This window comes from Pinus tabuliformis, chromosome 3_1 (genome assembly GCF_031772625.1).
Source record: "Pinus tabuliformis cultivar Carrire ecotype Pingquan chromosome 3_1, CPIR1, whole genome shotgun sequence".
Taxonomy (NCBI): domain Eukaryota; kingdom Viridiplantae; phylum Streptophyta; class Pinopsida; order Pinales; family Pinaceae; genus Pinus; species Pinus tabuliformis.
This window is the reverse complement of record NC_142301.1, coordinates 417,563,069-417,582,109: the sequence shown is the minus strand read 5'-3', so window position 1 is coordinate 417,582,109 and position 19,041 is coordinate 417,563,069. Positions and strand designations below refer to the sequence as shown.

Sequence of the window (19,041 nt, the reverse complement as noted above, 5' to 3'; positions counted from 1 at the left end):
CATCACATATGTGCTGCTTTCTATTGTTCAAGTAAATATCAATGCCCAAATTGTGAACAGTTGCCGAACATCAATCTGACCCTAGATGTCAAATGTATTGCAGAGTTTTTCTGAGCAAATGCAAAATCTAGTAAAAAGGCAACTACTATTTTCAAAGAATGGTACGTGCAGATTTATAAGAGGAGGAAAAATAAGAATGGTACATACAAATTTATAAGAGGAAAAATAGAACAGTTGCCAAGCATATAACCTCTTCCCTAATAGTTAACAAATGGCATGAAGAAAAACATGTATGACAAGATTCATCTTTTCAAGGATTGAAATACCAAAGGCCAAGAAAAAAGAGAGAATGAGATAGTATAGAAATTAGATAAACTAGGCATAGCCCAAAAAATTCTACATGTACAGAGACAAGTGCAGAATGCACCTGAAACAAGTCAAAAATGCAATTAAGATTGTTAAAAATCACCAACCCAATGGAAACGGACCTAAACGCTGTAGCCAAAAATTTGAATGCCGGTTGACTGATTATACAAGGAAGAATCTTCAAAGATAGGAATTGCCTGCTTACTGAAAGATGATGAAATGCACTGAGATGCATGGATCTATTCTGGAATTTAATTTTGTTTCGGGCATTGCAAGGAAGCCCTAAGATACATGACTGAGTTTCATATACAAACAGTAGTGTTTTGGAAATACAATATGAGGTACTGGATTTCAAATTACATATTATAGATCTAATCAAACAGAAACATGTACCTACAACAAGAAACAAAATAGGCTCTACTTCAACATCATGTAGACCTGTTAGGAAATAATCCAGTTCGGAATAGAATATAAAGTTTTACAAAGAATGACTACAAGAATTTCTGGATATTCACAACAGTCATGCATCCATAGTTTCCTTGCAAAGAGAGAATCGCCAAAGGAAATCAATAAAATACAATAAGCATCCTTTCATATATCTATCTCAGAAACTTAACCATGAGACTGGCCACCAGAAAAAGACCCTCTGAGCAAATTGGAAGCTGTTGTGCCCAATTTTGTCTTGATTAAGTGACCTCTGCTTCCGCATAGCACATGAGTTGATTCTCTAATGACTCTGTCATCCCCAAGCTGAAGAGACCTGCTCTGATCATCCTCTCCTGCTGTCTGTGAACCACCATCAACAACAACGATTAGAGAGGCTCTTTTTTTTTGAACCTGACAGACACTTTTGGATGTTACTGCTTTACACCTTTTCACCTTTAATTTTATAAGGCTAGGGCAGCCGCTGGCAATCGTCACAAGACCTTCATCAGATATTGGGCAATTTTTAATGCATAGCTTCTTCAATGCTATGAACTTACCTGAAATACAAGACATCTCCTTGTCCCCAACACTATCACTGTTGCAGAGTGCCATTCTTTCCAGCACAGGGCAATTGGAAGCCAAGGCACTCAAACTCTCAACCGAAATAGCAATGCCCATCAAGACAAGTTCTTGCATCTGATGACATTTGTTTGCAATGGACAGTAACCCTTCCTCGCCAATTCTTTTGGACTTGCCACTATCAAGGTGCACCTTTCTCAGTTTCCTACATCCATTTGCAACTGCATAAATACCTCGATCAGGACAATCAGACACCCTGCTCATATAAAATACTTCCAGCTTTGAGCACTTTGAAACAGCCATCAAACCTCTATCACCTAAATGCATGTTTTCAATTTGCAATTCCGTCAGCTGTTGCAAGTTTCTAGTGCTGATTTCCAACAACTGATCCCAAGACCCTGAATTCCGTGATAAAATGAGCGTCCTTAGACACTTGGATCCCGATAATAGTGGGGCAAATAGCTGCCCGTTATAAAGATATTTAAGGCACAATCTTTGTAGCTTACCTTGCCCTGGCCCTATTCTTTCCGTTTGAACATCTAATCTTCTAAGTCTTTTAGCTGTAAGATCTTCCAGTTCGTTGCAATTCTTAAGTATTGAGTTCAAACCCTTCGCTCCAAATCCACATGACCCGCATGAAAATTTCTTAATAGGACCACATACAAGTGAGAAGGACTCTAGACCCTCATCAGTAATCTCGATGCATCCCTTCAGTTTGATCTTCTTGAGATGAGTGAAACTCTTTCCAATTAAAGAAAGTGCCTTGTTGTCAATACTGGGAAATTTTCTGGAGCATTTCAGAGCCAGAACAGTCACATGTTCAAATCTAGTGATCAGGGCTGGAAGCAAGGAGGAAAGCTCAGTTCGAGCAAGGAGAACTAGGCGTTGCCTGCTTTTCGATTCAATGCGGTGCCATCTACTGCAGACTAGGGAGCAAGCATTTCGATCTTCATTTGTGAGCTTCTGGAAAATCGAGGCCAAGCATTCATCTGGTAAATATACAATGAGATCCTGCTCTGGATACACACCAAACTGTTCGACCTCGTTATTCTCCAGAAAAAGGCCCATTGGTGGAGGAGCTAAAGAAGAGCTGGATTGACCCATCAGACCTAAGAACTCAATCAGAAAATATTCAATTAGCTTAAGAATAAGTTTATGGGTTAAAAAATAGAAGGAAACAAACAAATTTGATCTGAAATTGCGCTTGACCAATTCTTAACCGCCTAACAAAGGGAAAGCTGGATATTTTCGGCAAAAACCTAAATTCTGAGACTTGAGGTAACAGTTCCTAACAGTCCAACAAATGAAAACCAAGAATTTTTATATGGTGAATCTCGAGGAGAAGCCCGTGCAAACTCCGACAGCGAGAGAGATTGAGGTGCTGGAGATTTGTTAAGAACCCAAAAGAATCAAGCAGCGACTTCATATTTGGGCATCTTAGGTGCAGGTATTGCAGTGAGGACAAATGACAGAATTCCTCTAGTAAAGATTTGAGATGAATCAAATCTAACATACAACTCACCACAATCTTTTCAATGTGCTTCATCCGTCCAATGGACTTTGGGAACATTAAAAGAGGAGCATAAACATGTAGCTCCCGCAACTCCAGAGGTGCCTGCCATGCAATATTCATCTTTCAACAGTAAGAAAAATACAAAGATGATAGCCTTTATCTACAAAACCCTTCAAATGCATTCGAGAGCCTGTGCTAGTATAGCAATTGCAGCAACAATCTACCATAAATTAGGGCGGCAAAGTAAAAAAAGAGAATAAATACAAAATTGTCTTTAGCCCTAACCTGAGATTCTGCTTGCCACCACCACCACCACTGTAGCTGCCACTACTGCCATAACCACGTTCGCCACAATCACGGCTTCTACCGTAACCCCTACCACCACCGCCCCCACGGTAGCCACGAGAGCCACCACCTCCACCACTGCCCCCGTTTCCTCTGGACTGGGCTGAATTAACGGTGATACTCCTCCCGTCAAGCATCTTGCCATTCATTGCGTCGATGGCGTCCCTCATCATTGAAGGTCACGAAGCCGAATCCACGGGATCTACCAGTTTCCCGATCACTTATAATCTGCAGAAAACAAATCCAGAGACAAACCCTCAGAAAAGAACTTTATTCGTCAAACCCAAAACCCCGAAGCAAACCCTAGTTTTGAGAAACCCTCAGAAAATGATTAAATCTGTGAAAATTCAAAACCCCAAAAGCAAACCCTAATAAAACCTATCAAATTCAAAACCCCAAAAATAATAAACCCTAATTATGACAAAATGGACATGGCCATGAGAATTCTATAGATTAATACACAAATATTGGCTTTACCTTGGATTCCACGACTTCGCCATAGGGGCTGAAAGCCTCCTGCAGGCTTCTGTCGTCAGTAGACCATGCAAGACCTCCAACGAAGCATCGGAACTCAACATCTGCTGAAGCCATCTTCTCAGACTGAAGTTTAAGAAAACTTGACAGAACAAGAGAGAGCAAGAAACCACTAACATAGGACCAGAACCGAAAACGCACAGAACCAATACGAACCAGGGACAGACCGCCCCATAAACGAGTGAGAAAGTAGGGTTTGGGCTAGACAAGAATGGCACCATGCTAATATGGGCCTTAGATTTGGAGTGAGGCATCACAATTGTCTGTTCATCCCAAACCCAACCGAGAAGAATGAAAGAACATCGAGTTTCTGCAAACCGTTTCTGCAACCAATTGGTAACCACCTTGATCGAACGACTGAACCTTTTGCAATCGTCTAACATAAAATCTTGTGGTGCACAAGATGACAGGTGTGCAGAGAGGGGAGTTGATTTCAAAGGGAAACGCCTTACGACGTAATTATTAAAATTTAGTTGTATTTTATTGATAATAAAGATTTTAGTATTTTTTTAATTTATTTATTTGTATTTTATTTTTATTATTAATAAATGATTAATTGTTTTATTTTCTTATTATTGGTTTATTTATTTATTTTATTTGTTTATTTGTTTATTATTAATTTATTTTTTATTTTTTATTTCTTTTATAAGTTTGAACATGTATTATTTTTAAGTTTCCATAATTAAATGTTTCAGTTAAGTTTAATTTTAATATTATTTTATTTTAGTGTTTTAATTTTTTAGGCTTTAATGGAAATATTATTATTTAAGTTTAATTATTTATATTTTTATTTATTTTTAAGTTTTTAGAATTAATTGTTTTGATTATTTAAGTTTGACTCAAATATTTTTATTTTTATTTTTATTATATTTATATTGACGTTAACCACCATCATCACCATTGTTTTGATTATTTAGGTTTGACCTAAATGTTATTATTATTTTTATTTTTAAATATTCATTTCATTAAAATTTTACTTTTGATTAATTCTTTTCCTTAATTCATTATTAACATCTATATTCTAACAATTATTTCTTTGTATTAAAATATTATTTATTTAGTCTAATGTAATCGTTATATTATAACGGATTAAAAAAATTCTCTTCATCTATTTAACTTGATGCCAAGGTCTGGTTAAACTGCATATTGTAATATGCGAAAATAATTGACTTGAATCTACTCTAGTTATCAACGAAAACAATAAACGATCGATGAAATCACAAAACATAAAAGAGAAAGAATTCAATCACACATAACATAATAATTTTCTGGGGAAAGCCACAACTAAAAACCCTGCTACCTGTATATTGCATTAATCATAAAATATGAGAAGATTACAATGCTTTGCTCTACCAACTTGTGCACAAGCTTCACTTGGCACACTTTTCTCTCACAAGCTACTTGTATATTGCATTAATCATAAAATATGAGAAGATTACAATGCTTTGCTCTACCAACTTGTGCACAAACTTCACTTGGCACACCTTTCTGTCACAAGCTCAACGCACAAACTTGTACTTCGTATTGCTTGGTCTCACCAAATTGTGCTCACTAAAACAATGATTAAACTTGTGCCTTCATTCCTCCTTTTAAAGCTAATTCCAAAGGCTAAAATTAGTGAGTTTTCTAATTAAGGAATGATTTATTTTAGGCCTTATTCTGATTGCATGCACCATCTATTTAATTTAAACGATTTTACAACTGATAGTACATTTTCCATGAACTCTAATCTCAAGTGGGTATTTCTCTGATATGACATGCATTAGTTAATTATCAGTGAATCTTCAGTTTATTAGTTGAGTAGTGTTGGTTACACCCCACTACTAGATCTCCCATTAATTCCTCCATTAGTTGGAACTAGTCTAAGTGAATTTAACTAAATTAAACTGAATTAAATAATTACAACTCAAAATAACTCAACCTGGGCGACTAAAATTTTGGAACCACTCTAATTCCTCGGTCAATTGGAACTGGTTTAAGCGAATTTAACTAAGTTAAAATGAATTAAATAATTAAAACTCAAAATAACTCAACCTGGGCCATTAAAATTTTGGAACCACTCTACATGACTCTAGATAGACTCTCAACTCGAATTAAGCCAACTAAGTTAAATTAACTTAGTTAACTATTACAAGTTGCTATGAGAATTAGAATTACAATTTAATTGCTAATTTAATTCAAGGACAAATTAAATCATGATCTTTCTTGATGATATTTTTAACATTTCTTCTTATTATTTTCAACATTCCCTCTCAACAAGAAAGGAATTCAACTCTATCTTGGTTTGGTGCCTTTGGAATGTTTCGTATGCAACTCTTGGCATTGTTGTTGTTGTTAGTGCAACATCTGCAACCAAAAAGCATCCAAACAAAATAAACTGAATCAACTGTTTATGCAACTGTCTACTAGGAAAACTGTATTGTTTTTTACTCTACTATTGAGCCTCCTGTTCTGTTGTCAACTCTTCTCTGCACTTCCTCAATGTATGACTGACATTGATCCTCCTACTACTCAGTACTATGGGCCCCCATAGCAAGGTAATGATTCATGAGACAAAAACACCTCAATGGATCCTGCCCAATTTCTAAAATTCTTGGACTATGGTTTCACATCATCCCACCTCTCACCTGGAGGTATGGCTACATGTGCTCTCTCTACCGACTTGGCTCGAAATCCCCCCTTGCTATAGGTCTCTTCTTGAGTGGATATCTCCACTGGGTCTCCTCTCTACTTCTTCAATTGTGATTTCTCCACAACTTGTTGAGGCTGCTTCTGAGGCTACATGTTGAGAGGTAATTCATGCTCCCTCTCAACCACCAAGTCTCTAACCTTTTCCTTTCTCCTCAAGGCTTTGCATGCATGAGCTAAATCTGATCTACTCATATTGTTGTTGCTACTGCTTCCGCAATGATGGTACAACCACTGTAATAATGAGTTTGATCTCCCTAGATCCTGAAGTACTAACTTCCAAAGAGTTACTCCCTCTGAAACTAAACTCCCTCTGAGCTTTGATCTCCGTGTGGGAAATCTCACTGCTGCTCAATCTACCAATATCAATGATCACAACTCCTTTTCGTGTCACTAAACATTGGCTCATTGATCTGCCCACTAGCATCCTTCTAGCTCCATTAAGAAGTCTGCACATAGGGTCTTATGGATATGCCCTGATTTAGAGCTCCATCATTCCGCAAGGAAAACTTCGAATTCTTCTTTTCTATTGTGATTTCAGCTCTGATACCATGTAGAAATTTCTACGAATCTGCCTCCAATACCATGTAGAAATTCCTTGTAGATTCAAACTACATATTGTAATATGCTAAAACAATTGACTTGAATCTACTCTACTCTTTAGCAGAAACAATAAATGATCGATGAAATCGTGAAGCATAAAAGAGAAAGAATTCACTCACACATAACACAATAATTTTCTAGGGAAATCCATGACTAAAAACCCTTACTATTTGTATATTGCATTAATCAGAAAATATGAGAAGATTACAATGTTTTGCTCAAGCCCGAGCAACCTCTGTGCTATCTCTATCTATCTTACTACCAACTTGTGCACAAGCTTCTCTTAGCACATCTTTCTCTCACAAGCCCCACGCACAAACTTGTGCTTCCTATTGCTTGGTCTCACCAACTCATGCTCAACAAAACAATGATTAAACTTGTGCCTTCATTCCTCCTTTTAAAGCCATTTCGAATGGCTAAAATTAGTGAGTTTTCAAATTAAGGAGTGATTTATTTGGGCTTACTTTTGATTGCATGCACCATCTGTTTAATTTAGATGATTTTACAATTGATAATAGACTTTCCATGAACTCTAATCTCAACTGATGATTTTACAACTGATAGTACACTGTCCATGAACTCCAATCTCAACTAGATCTTTCTCTCATCTTTCTCTCATATGACTTGTATGAGGTAATTATGAGTGAATCTTCAGTTTAGTGGTTGAGTAGTGCAGGTTACACCCTACTACTAGATCTCCCACTAATTCCTCCATCAGTTGGAACTAGTTTAACTAAATTTAACTCAGTTAAATTGAATTAAATAATTACAACTCAAAAGAACTCAACTTGGGCCCCTAAAATTTAGGAACCACTCTACATGACTCTAGATAGACTCTCAACTCGAATTAGTTGAGCCAACTAAGTCAAATTAACTTAGTTAACTATTACAAGTGACTATGAAAATTATAATTACAATTTAATTCCTAATTTAATTTAACGACAAATTAAATAGGATCTTTCTTGATGCTATTTTTAACATTTCTTATTGTTATTTTCAACGTATCTTGTCCTGATGATGAACCACACTGAATGGTTCTAAACGCTCCAACAAAACTCTCATAATGTGATTTTTACCTAAAGTTTTCTTACTTTTCATAATATCAATCCAACAAAACTCTCATAATGTGATTTTACCCAAAGTTTTCTTACTTTTCATAATATTGATCACAAAAGCCTAAATTCAATTAATTTAATGAATATAAAGTTAATTCAAAATTTATTATAAATTTAGTTTGATTGTTTCCTTTTATCTTCTTGGACAAGGTTAATAAAGATTTTTAAATGATGAATTACTTTATCTTTTTCGACAATTACTAATTATAAATTTAGTTTGATTGTTTTTTCTCCTCTCTCTTTTTGTTTTTCAATTTTTTTGTTCTTTTTTTTCCTAATGTTAACAAAGATATATAAATGATTATTTACCTTATTTTTTTTTACCATTACTAATATTAATAAGAAATTTAAATAATTAATCATTTATAAAATAAGTATATAACTAAAAATGGTTGGCCTAGAGTTGCACACTAGGGCTTTTTCAATGGTTTAGATCTTAGGCTTGCCTAAAGACTACAAGGTTCATTACTTCTAGCTCCCTTTCAATCTGGGAGAGACTTTCTCTCGCTTTCATGGAAGAAGAATTACTCAATTACTTGGATGACACACTCGGGGGGTCTAGATATGGGGCATCTCTCCACATCCTTGTGCTCCAGATGCACCCTATAACAGTCATTTAGATGTGACACCCTCAAATATTTTCATTGTTTCAACAATGGAGGTATCGATTGGAAAAGATGGGGATAATATGGGCAACAAATATTTAACAGGCCATAGGTCCATTAATGTTGTTGGGTTGTATATGCCCACCGCTAGATAATGCACTTGTTTAAATCCAACAATGGGCATATACAACCTGACCGCATTAATGGGCCTACAGATTGGGAAATATGTATCGTCAACAATACACGCAAGGAGTTGACAGATGGAACCCTTGTAAATCTCCCTCAATTCAAGGACAACTCCTCTTCCCATCACATGCAATACTTTACTCCATCAAGTTACAATGCAATTGTTAACATATCTATGCCTCTCCTTTCTTCTTAGTCTCCTCTCGATGTGACGATTCCTATTAAAGACACAACAATTTATTCTAGGTGTTTTTCAGACTACTATCTAGTTGCTAACTAGATCTCTTCCTTTCACAGTTTCCTAAATGATCTTTTAATAGTCAACATATTAATTAAATGTTGGGTTTCTACTCCTCAATTGTCTCCCACCCAATCACTGGCAAAGGTCCCCAATCAAGTTAGCAACAAAAAATGCATGAAATCAAATGTTGAAGAACCCAATTGAATATTGGGAAAAGACATACAACTTAACCATATTTCAAAAATGGAGCACTTAGTGATGGTGGGCAAGTTTGTAAGCCAAAGATTGACCATGGTAGCACCGATATCATGGATGGATGTGCAGTTTCAACCTCTGCTAGGGTATTTTCCTCGATTTTTGATATTAGAAAAAGGTTAGATGGGGTGGGTTCCCTTTCCTCCCTCACTTTTCTCCCATAATCAAATCCCTTTCATCCTCTACACCCTTTCCCTCCTCATACAATATTTGCTCTATTATCCCCCCCGCCCACCCCGACCCTCTTCTCCCTCTGATCCATTGATCCCTTCTACTTTTGAATGATCTCAGTGATCTCGGTTTGGTTGATGATGAATTATCCACATATACTAGCCAAAGAAGAAAATTCCTTCAAAAAAAACTAAGAAACAAGCTTCTTTAGAAGTGCAATAAGGAAAACAAAAATTGATTTATGGGGTACTTAGAGCGGGTGACCCCAGCAAAGTTCCACGATGAGAAACTAAATTGCAAGGGATTAGCCAACCTTGCCCAAAAATTGGCTTTCAATCATATTGTGGATTTACACTCTCCTCATATTTTTCTTCTTCAAGAAATAATGATAGAAGGCGTGAAAACCATATGTTTATTACAACCTATATTTTCAAATTGGAGCTTCCACTTTCTTGATGCTTCTGGGAAATCTAAAGGCCTCATTTTTCACTGGGATAACTACTCCATCCATTGCAATGATGCTTTTTCTTTTCACTTATGGTTATCCACCTATTTTCGACTCTAAGATGTGGATTTAACCTTCTTCTATCTAAATGTCTATAGGCCCTACTATGAAAGGAAGGTATATCAACATCATTTTTTTGACCTTCCTAGTTTATCTTATGATGGCATTGTCATAAGTGACCTGAATTTCATCATTGGAAGGTTTGAAATATGGGGGCTCTATAGCACAACCCAACTCGATATCTAATTTCCCTGACAAAATGGATTCTACAAGACTTGTAGTGGACTTGCATCCTACGTTGATTATGACTTGGTCAAACAATCGAATATAGGATGAGAGGATTGAAAAAAGGTTGGACCATATTTTATCTTTGAGAATATGTTTGATTTAATTAGTCAAATAAAGCAATGGGTGGTAAGTGGAGGCGACTCAAATCATTTCCTAATCCTTCTTGATATGGACTTTTCTTCCCCAAATCCCCCTAGTCCCTTCAAATTAAAATCCCACTGGCTTGAATATCAATCCCTTCTATATAATCTTAAATTAGCTTGGAAACATTTTGATTCTAATTCCATGGAATCCCCCCAATCCAGTTTCAAAAAAACATCAATACTACTAAAGAAGTTAAATGATAATGGGAAAACAAAATTTGAACAGGATAATCATGCCTTGTTGAATATTTAACATAAGTTGTAGGATCTATTGGAAAATGCAGATCCTTCCTCTCTTCCTCCCCCCATTGATATTATTCAGTCCCTAGAAAATAAAAGGAATCCCCTCCTCCTTAAAAGAGAAAAGGAGTGGAGGTTGAAAATATGAGCACTCTAGCTTCAACTTAGGGATGGAAAAACCAAGTATTTTCACCAGATCACAAATTCTAGGAAATCCACAAACATGATTTGGGAGATATTAAAACTAGATTGTAAAAAATTTAACACTTTCTCTAAAATAATAGAGGAATGGTATAAATATTTCAAAAACCTTTTTCAATAAATACCAAGGTGAAACCATTGAAAAAAGTCTTCAATTTGCCAACATTTCCTAGATTTATGGATGATGAATGGAATCAGTCTCTTTTGGAGGAGGTCACTAGCAAGTAATTAGAATAGGTTCTGCATAGTTTCCAGAAGGACAAAATTTATGGGTTTGATGGTCTGTCTATTGAATTTTATACTCACTATTATGATTTCATTGGTAAATACCCACTTGGGTTGTATAATTCTCAAGGATCCATGGAAAATTATTGCCCCTTTTAATACCACTATCATTTCTCTCATCCCAAAATCTAATAACCCTTCATCTTTTGTGCATTTATGCCCTATTTCACTTAGTAATACAATCTACAAAATCGTTTCTAGAATTATTATAGCAAGGCTATGATCATTCCTACCTAATCATATTTCTTTGGAGCAATTTGGATTTGTAGAAGGAAGACAGATCCATGAAGCCACACTGGCTCAAGAAATTCTACATTCCATTCATACCAAAATGTTAAATCTCTCATCTATAAGGTTGTTCTCTTAAAATGTTTTAATAGAGTTTGTTGGCTATGCATCAGGCTTCTCCTACTTCACCTAGGATTCCACTACAAGTTTTTTCATTGGATTTATAGTTGCCTCATCACACTCTCCCTTGTTATCCTTATTAATGGATCTACTTCTCCTTTTTCTTCTCAAAAAGAGGTCTCAAGCAGGTTTGTCCTCTATTTCCCATCCTTTTTCTCCTCGTATTAGAGCATTTAAGAAAATATATTTTTGAATGCGAAGATATTCCATCTCATCTTTGGCGTTAATATCTCCCATTCATGCTCCATCTCACATTTATTGTTTGTGGATAATATTCTAATTTTATTAAATAGTGACCTAAGGAATCTTGAGGATATCAAAGAAATTCTAGTCATGTTCTCTAGTACTTTAGGAATGAAAATCAATCAAGCAAAATATACCTTGTTTGAAAATGTATTTGATGAGGAGGATAAGGATCAACTCAGAAGGACTCTTGGAAAATCTCTAAAAAATCTAGAAGCCCCCTTCAAATATTTGGGTTTTCATATAAATCCTAATAAATATAAAAAAAATAAGCCTTTGGTCCTGACTTTTGGAAAAAATTGAGCTTCGTATGCACATTTGGTGCAACAGGTAGCTCTCTAGAGTGAGAAGATCAATTCTATGCAAATCTATTCTTGAGGCTATTCCTGTTTATTAGCCTTCACTTTCTTGGATCCCTTTAGGAATCCTCCACCAAATTAAAAAACTTACTCTCATATTTTTTTGGTAGGAAAGATGGAAAAAAGGCCTTTCGTTGTGACTTCTTGGTATTCCATAGCAATTCCAAAAGCCTTGGGTGGATGGGGGATAAAAAACTTGGATTGATTTTCAATTGCTCTTGCTGCAAAAAATGTTTAGAAATTGATTCAAATAAATGGTCCATGGGATCAAGTTATGTTTTAGAAGTATATCTCTCTTACTCCCATTTTGGATAGGATTAGAGCATTAATCAAAAAAATATCTTTTAGGATCAATTATTTGGAAAACATTGAATAACTATTTCACTATCAATGGTTTTGGTCTGGATAATTGGAAATGGATCAAGCATCCTTATTGGAAAGGACCCCTAGATAGGGAGTTAAATGAACCACCTTCTCCCCACTCCTTTGATCCAATACCTAAATAAAAGGGGCTTATTTACCCCAAGTCAAATATATGTTAGGAGCATTCAATTATACTTTTAAGGATGTAGAACTATCAAAGAATTGCAAATTGAAGAAAATTGTACAAAAGAATGGAGGAATTATACAAATGGGTTGGTTTATTCCTTAGTAGAAATTAAACATTCTACATATCTTTTGATCTCGTCCTGAAATTCTTTAAGGTATTGTTCTCCTAAAGTAGGATACATTTTCTTGACTCAACTATCTAAACCTCAACAAGACCCCTGGTGGGGGGGAAATATATGGAAATTCAAAGGCCCTCCAAAAGCTAAGATGTTCATGTGGTTTATTCTTAAAAACAAGGTTCCTACTTGGTATATCCCGCAAAATAGATCTTTTATTGGCCATGATGGTTGTCTTCTTTATCTTCAAAATCAAGAAACTATTAAGTATCTCTTTATTGATTGTCCTTTTTTGCAAGCAGCGAGGAAAGAAATTCAAGGCTAATAAGGACAAGCATGTCTTTGTTAATGTGATACAATGGAAGAATACAAGCATGGATCCATACTAATAACCACAAAAAATTAAAATCCCCCCCCGTCTTCCCCCCTTGTTTATAGCTTAGGGTATTTGGTTGGAACATAATCAAACCATTCTTAAGACCAAGGCCACTCATATATCGATGTTGTTCTTCAAGGTTTATCATTGAAAGGTTGCCTCTCTGTTCACTCTCTTTTGAGGACCCTTTCTCCCCCTCCAGAGGCAGAAATTGAGAAGGACCAACCATGGGGATGTTTTTATGGATCCTTACAGTCATCGCCTTCTGTTGGAGGAGAAAGAGGCCTACTTTTCCTTTTAGATTCTCATTACTTCACTTTTCTTGCAATGTAGGGAGAGCTACAAGCAACTATGTTGAACAATTTTCTATAAATATTTTGATGCAACTTTCTCTCTTCAAAAACATCACTTCTTTACACATTTATGGAGACTCCAAAATTGTTATTGACGGGATGAAAGGAACTGCCAAACTCAAAAACTATACTTTGATTCCTATATACTAAAGAATTATCTCAATAGTCATTTATTTTAATGTTATCTCATTTGATCATATCTAAAAATGCGGGAACAACCAACAAGGTGAATGTTCTACGTGTGGATTGGAAATGGACCGAGGCAGTTGGAAGATTACAAACTTAAAAAAGATGGCAACACAATTTTTTTCTCTCAACCTTTGGGATTGATCGCAAATTCATTTATTTTTTTATTTTTTTTTGTAAACTTTACAACACTATATCCTTATTATGATCATTGCTTCGAGGCTTTTTGATCTATATGATATTTGATCATATGGGTTTTTTGGTATCTTAATATAAACTTGTTGATAATCTGGATCGATAGATGTATTGCTAACATTTATAAAACAATATTTTTCTGGTATAGTGTTTGGGAACATGACTTTATACACACCATATTTATGAACAAAAGCCTTCGAAGCAAGTATTGTAAAGAGTTTTAGCTCATTGATCCTCCTCGCTTCTAAAAGAAGCATTTTTGAGCTACAACCACTATAATATTACAATTATTTTCATGTGTGGGTGTATAATTTGATAATAATAATGTAAATAAAAAAAATTAATGATTAATTTTTTATAAATATATGGAAGTAAAAAATATACATTCTTAATTATATGTATTTTTAATTAAACTAATGAGATAATATGTATTCTAATTTCTAAAAATATTGCATAAATATTTATTTCAATATAAAAACTAAAAAAATATTCATTTTCATTTCTTTTAAATATATAAAAGAAATGAGAATGAATATTTGTTTTTTAGTTTTTATAATGAAATAAATATTTATGTAATAATTTTAAAAACTAGAATACATATTTTCTCATTAATTTAAATAAACTTGTCTAAAAATGCAATTAAAATATTTATACTTTTTAGAAAAATTAGAGAAAAGTAGAAATTTTCATTGCACTATTGGAGCTCTAAGTTATTTTCTTAGTGAAACCTTTGTCATGCCCCAATGTCTTTATGGCTTTAGGCTCTTGAGAGCCTACTCCTTTGGTGCCTTTATTGACCCCATAAATTGCCACCTTCAATGCTTTGGTTGTATGTGGTCCTTGATTTCAATGTGCCAAGCATGCTTAGTTTGTCAAAAATCTCGATGAAATCCAAAATATCGTAGTCGATGCCAACCAGTCCCATGCAATGGAACTTAGATTCACAGATCAGGGTTTAATAGCATAATTCACAGGTGTTTGGTCCACCCCTCGATCATTGAACCTCTTGATGGACAAAAATTAGCAACCCCTCATCAAAGCACAACTCTCAGTTTCCTTTTGCAGACCTTCTACTTCCTCCTATTTCCTTGTGCAATTCCTACTCCTAAAGAATAGGGAAGCTCCTATTTCCTTGTGCAAATCCCAAGATAAATGGATCACTGGCTCAATTCAAAAATTGTGCATTCGCTAGTATACAACAATAAATACAATTGTGCATTTTCCCCCCACTCAATTAGGAAATTCAAATTGCATGCATGACTAGGACTATTTTTAGTAAATTTACTAGTTAATTTGAGAGATCAATGAGCTACCAACAATTACAACTACTTAATTGTACTCATACTAACTCTATTCATGACTAGAGCACAAATAACTATAGAAATTACAACTTCTCAAGAAATTGAACTGAAATCAAGAGACACAAATTCTACTCTACTAATCTCCACAATGAAAATCATAATTTAAAACAACATGCATAGACATGCAATAAGCAAAACCATAAGTACATAGTGATTTCTAGGGGAACCCAACTAGGAAAAACCCCTCAAGCCTCTTTGCATTAATTAGTTGAATAGAGAAACTATTACAATTGCATGCTCTAGCTCTGAGCACCACCTACAAAAGAAACAATATTCTCTTTGCTGAATGAGAACCTATGGTCAACACTTAGCCAATTTCTGCCTCCTCCAACCTCCTATTTCCTTGCGCAATTTTGAGCTAATTCAAGCTCCTAAACAATAGGGAAGTCCCTATTTCCTTGCACAATTCCCAAGGAATTGATCTCCTGACTGCATGCAACAATTATACACTCAACTAGTATACACTTAATGTTACACTAGCCTTTATCTCCTCCACTCCAGCTGAGAAATTCAAATTCCATGCATGTCTAGGATATTTTGGGTTGATTGATCAGTTAACTGCTAGATCTTTGAGTTACACTATTGTCTTGATACTCAACTGACATTTAACTGACTCTATTAATTGTTAGAGGTCAATTAACTGAGTACAATTGAAAATAATTGAACTAGATTGCAAAAATTTAGCAATCAACACATGCACGACTTAACTCCAAGTACACTAACTTGAATTTTCTGAACTAACTGTGTTGAAAATAACAACAAGAAATGTTAAAAATAGCATCAAAAACAAATCTTAATTTAATTTTTTCTTGAATTAAATTAGGAATTAAATTTTAATTTTAATTCTCATAGCAACTTGTAATAGTTAACTAAGTTAAGTTGACTTAGTTGGCTCAGTTAATTTGAGTTGGGAGTCTATTTAGAGTCATTTAGTTTGGTTCCGAAATGTTAGGGGCCCAGGTTGAGTGATTTTAAGTTGTAATTATTTAATTCAGTTAAAGATATCTAGAAGTGGGGTGTAACCAACACTACTCAACCAGTAAACAAAAGATTCACTCATAATTAACTCATGCATGTCAAATCAAAGAAAGACCCAGTTGAGATTGGAGTTCAAGGACAGTGTACTATTAGTTGTAAAATAATCTAAATGAAATAGATGGTGCATGCAATTAGAAGAAGGCCTAAAATAAATCATTCCTTAATTAGGAAACTCACTAATTTTGGCCATTCAAATTTCCTTTAAAAGGAGGAATGAAGGCACAATTTTAATCATTGTTTTGGTGAGCACGAGTTGGTGAGACCAAGCAATAGGAAGCACAAGTTTGTGCATGGAGCCTATGAGAGAAAGGTGTGCCAGTAGAATCTTGTGTGCAGGTTGGTAGTGAGATAGATAGAGATAGTGCAGAGGTTACTCAGGCTTGAGAAAAGCATTGTAATCTTCTCATATTTTCTTATTAATGCAATATACAAATAGTAGGGATTTTTAGTTGTGGATTTCCCTAGAGAATTATTGTGTTATGTGTGATTGAATTCTTTCTCTTTTATGCTTCGTGATTTCATCAATCGTTTATTGTTTCTACTGATGAGTAGAGTAGATTCAAGTCAATTATTTTAGCATGTTACAGTGTGTAGTCTAAATCTACAAGTAATTTCTACAAATTGAGTGACAAGAGCCATGTCACACTAGTTAACTTCCTCCAAGTTGTCCTATTGATGTAGAAATTTGGTTTACTCAATTTGACTAAGGCTAAAGTCAAATTGAGCCTTTCTTGCTACACTTTCTAACACTCCCTCTTAGTAAGAAATGGATTTTTCACCACCCCTATCCTGCACCTATGAAATTCAAACTTACCTCTTTGAAAATTCCTTTTTCAAGATGTCAACATCTTACTCCACAGTTGGAATGTACTGTAGAAACATAATTCTCCTCTGTACACAGTCCCAAAAATGACTATACCAGAGATCAATATGCTTGGACCGGTCATGAAATATTAGATTCTCATAGAGCTTAATGCAATTCTTATTATCACAATATATCATTGTCAGTTCCATCTCATGATTGAAAAGGCCCACAAGTATTTTCCTCATCCATATGGCCTCACATCTTTCTTGACTTGCAACCATGTATTCAACCTCTATTGAGCTAAGTGCCATGGAACTCTCCTCACTGTTGTACTAGGAAATAGCTACAAACCCAACATTGAAGATAACACATGCAGTACTCTTCCTGTCTAATGGACTCCCTGCCCAATCTGCATCGGTGAAGCCTTGGAGCTTCACTCCCTCTATCCTCACATATCATAATCCATACTGCCTCACATCTTTCTTGACTTGCAACCATGTATTGAACCTCTGCTGAGCTAAGTGCCACAGAACTCTCCTTACTGTTGTACTAGGAAATAGCTACAAACCCAACATCGAAGATAACACATGCAGTACTCTTCCTATCTAATGGAATTCCTACCCAATCTGCATCGGTGAAGCCTTGGAGCTTCACTCCATCTATCCTCACATATCATAATCCATACTCGATAGTGGCACTAAGGTACTATAACACATGCTTTGTAACCTTCCAATATTAATGCTTGGTAGGCCTCACCATTGCTTGACTAAGCTTTTTTACTGCATAGCACATGTTGGCTCTTGTGTTCACAAGATACATCAAGGACCCCACAAGCTGCTTGTAAATGGTAACATCAACCTCTTCACCTGAAGTGTCATTCTCCTTCCTCCAATTTGTAGCTAGAGGTGTCTCCATAGGATTACAATTCTCCATGTGAAATATATGAAGTATTTTAGAGGCATACTTCCCCTGAGACACAAATAATTCACCATCACCTTCCATACTTCTAGACCAAGGAAGTAATGTATTAATCCCATGTCTTTGATCTCAAATTACCTTGCAAGAGCAGATCAACAGCTTATCATCTATCCCCGTGGTGTTACCTAAAGATTTTTTTATATCAGCCAACATCATCACAAATATTCTTTATGAGCACAGAGTCTCACAACTCAACTTCAAGAGAAGAGTTACATTATAGCATGGGAAGGTTCGTCAACTGGAAAAGTTATTGCGAGAGCATAGAGACAACTTCTCTAAGTGGTTCCACAATGAGAGAAAGCACCAATATTAACAATCGTGGTGGTTCATCAGCCCCACAAGCACCTGGTTTTCCCTCTCCTATCCAGTAGGTTCAAAAGTACCCAAGCTTCTCAATGGGTTCATTAACCCTTAAGCAAGCCGCTCTTTTTGGGTTCATCAGTCTTAGGGTAAGCCATTCCTTTGAAATTTTTCTCAGCCAGCAAGCCATCTTGGGTTTCTCTAGCTATGCTACTACAATGGTTAACTCTATGTGTCTATGTGTTCTCCTCTCTACTCTCCTCTTCATGGGATCCCCCCTCTGCTCATCATGTCATCACCTTATGGTTTATTCAGCCTTTTCATGTCGATCCACTCTTCCTATACAACCTTTAGCACTTCTCCTCCCCCCTATGGTTACAATGAAATTGGTTTCTTGTCCCTTGTGCAGTTGACTAGGGTGGATTTTTTTTGGCCAGTGCAATCCATTCTTCATTAAAATTTTGTCCTCTTTTACTTGTGGACTT

The 19,041-nt window shown here is 35.5% G+C and overlaps 2 pseudogenes across 1 annotated transcript; both read right to left on the bottom strand.

Annotated features, from left to right (window-relative positions):
* Window positions 1-978: 978 nt before the first annotated feature.
* LOC149187510 (putative F-box/LRR-repeat protein 8 pseudogene) lies at window positions 979-2,490 on the bottom strand (annotated as a pseudogene).
* Window positions 2,491-2,940: 450 nt separating this feature from the next.
* Window positions 2,941-3,947, bottom strand: LOC149187509 (glycine-rich RNA-binding protein GRP1A pseudogene; annotated as a pseudogene). The gene is made up of 3 exons (XR_016255575.1): window positions 3,707-3,947; window positions 3,170-3,457; window positions 2,941-2,986 (listed from the first exon to the last, which is right to left on the bottom strand). The product of XR_016255575.1 is annotated as a glycine-rich RNA-binding protein GRP1A pseudogene (transcript).
* Between the last annotated feature and the right edge of the window lie 15,094 nt (window positions 3,948-19,041).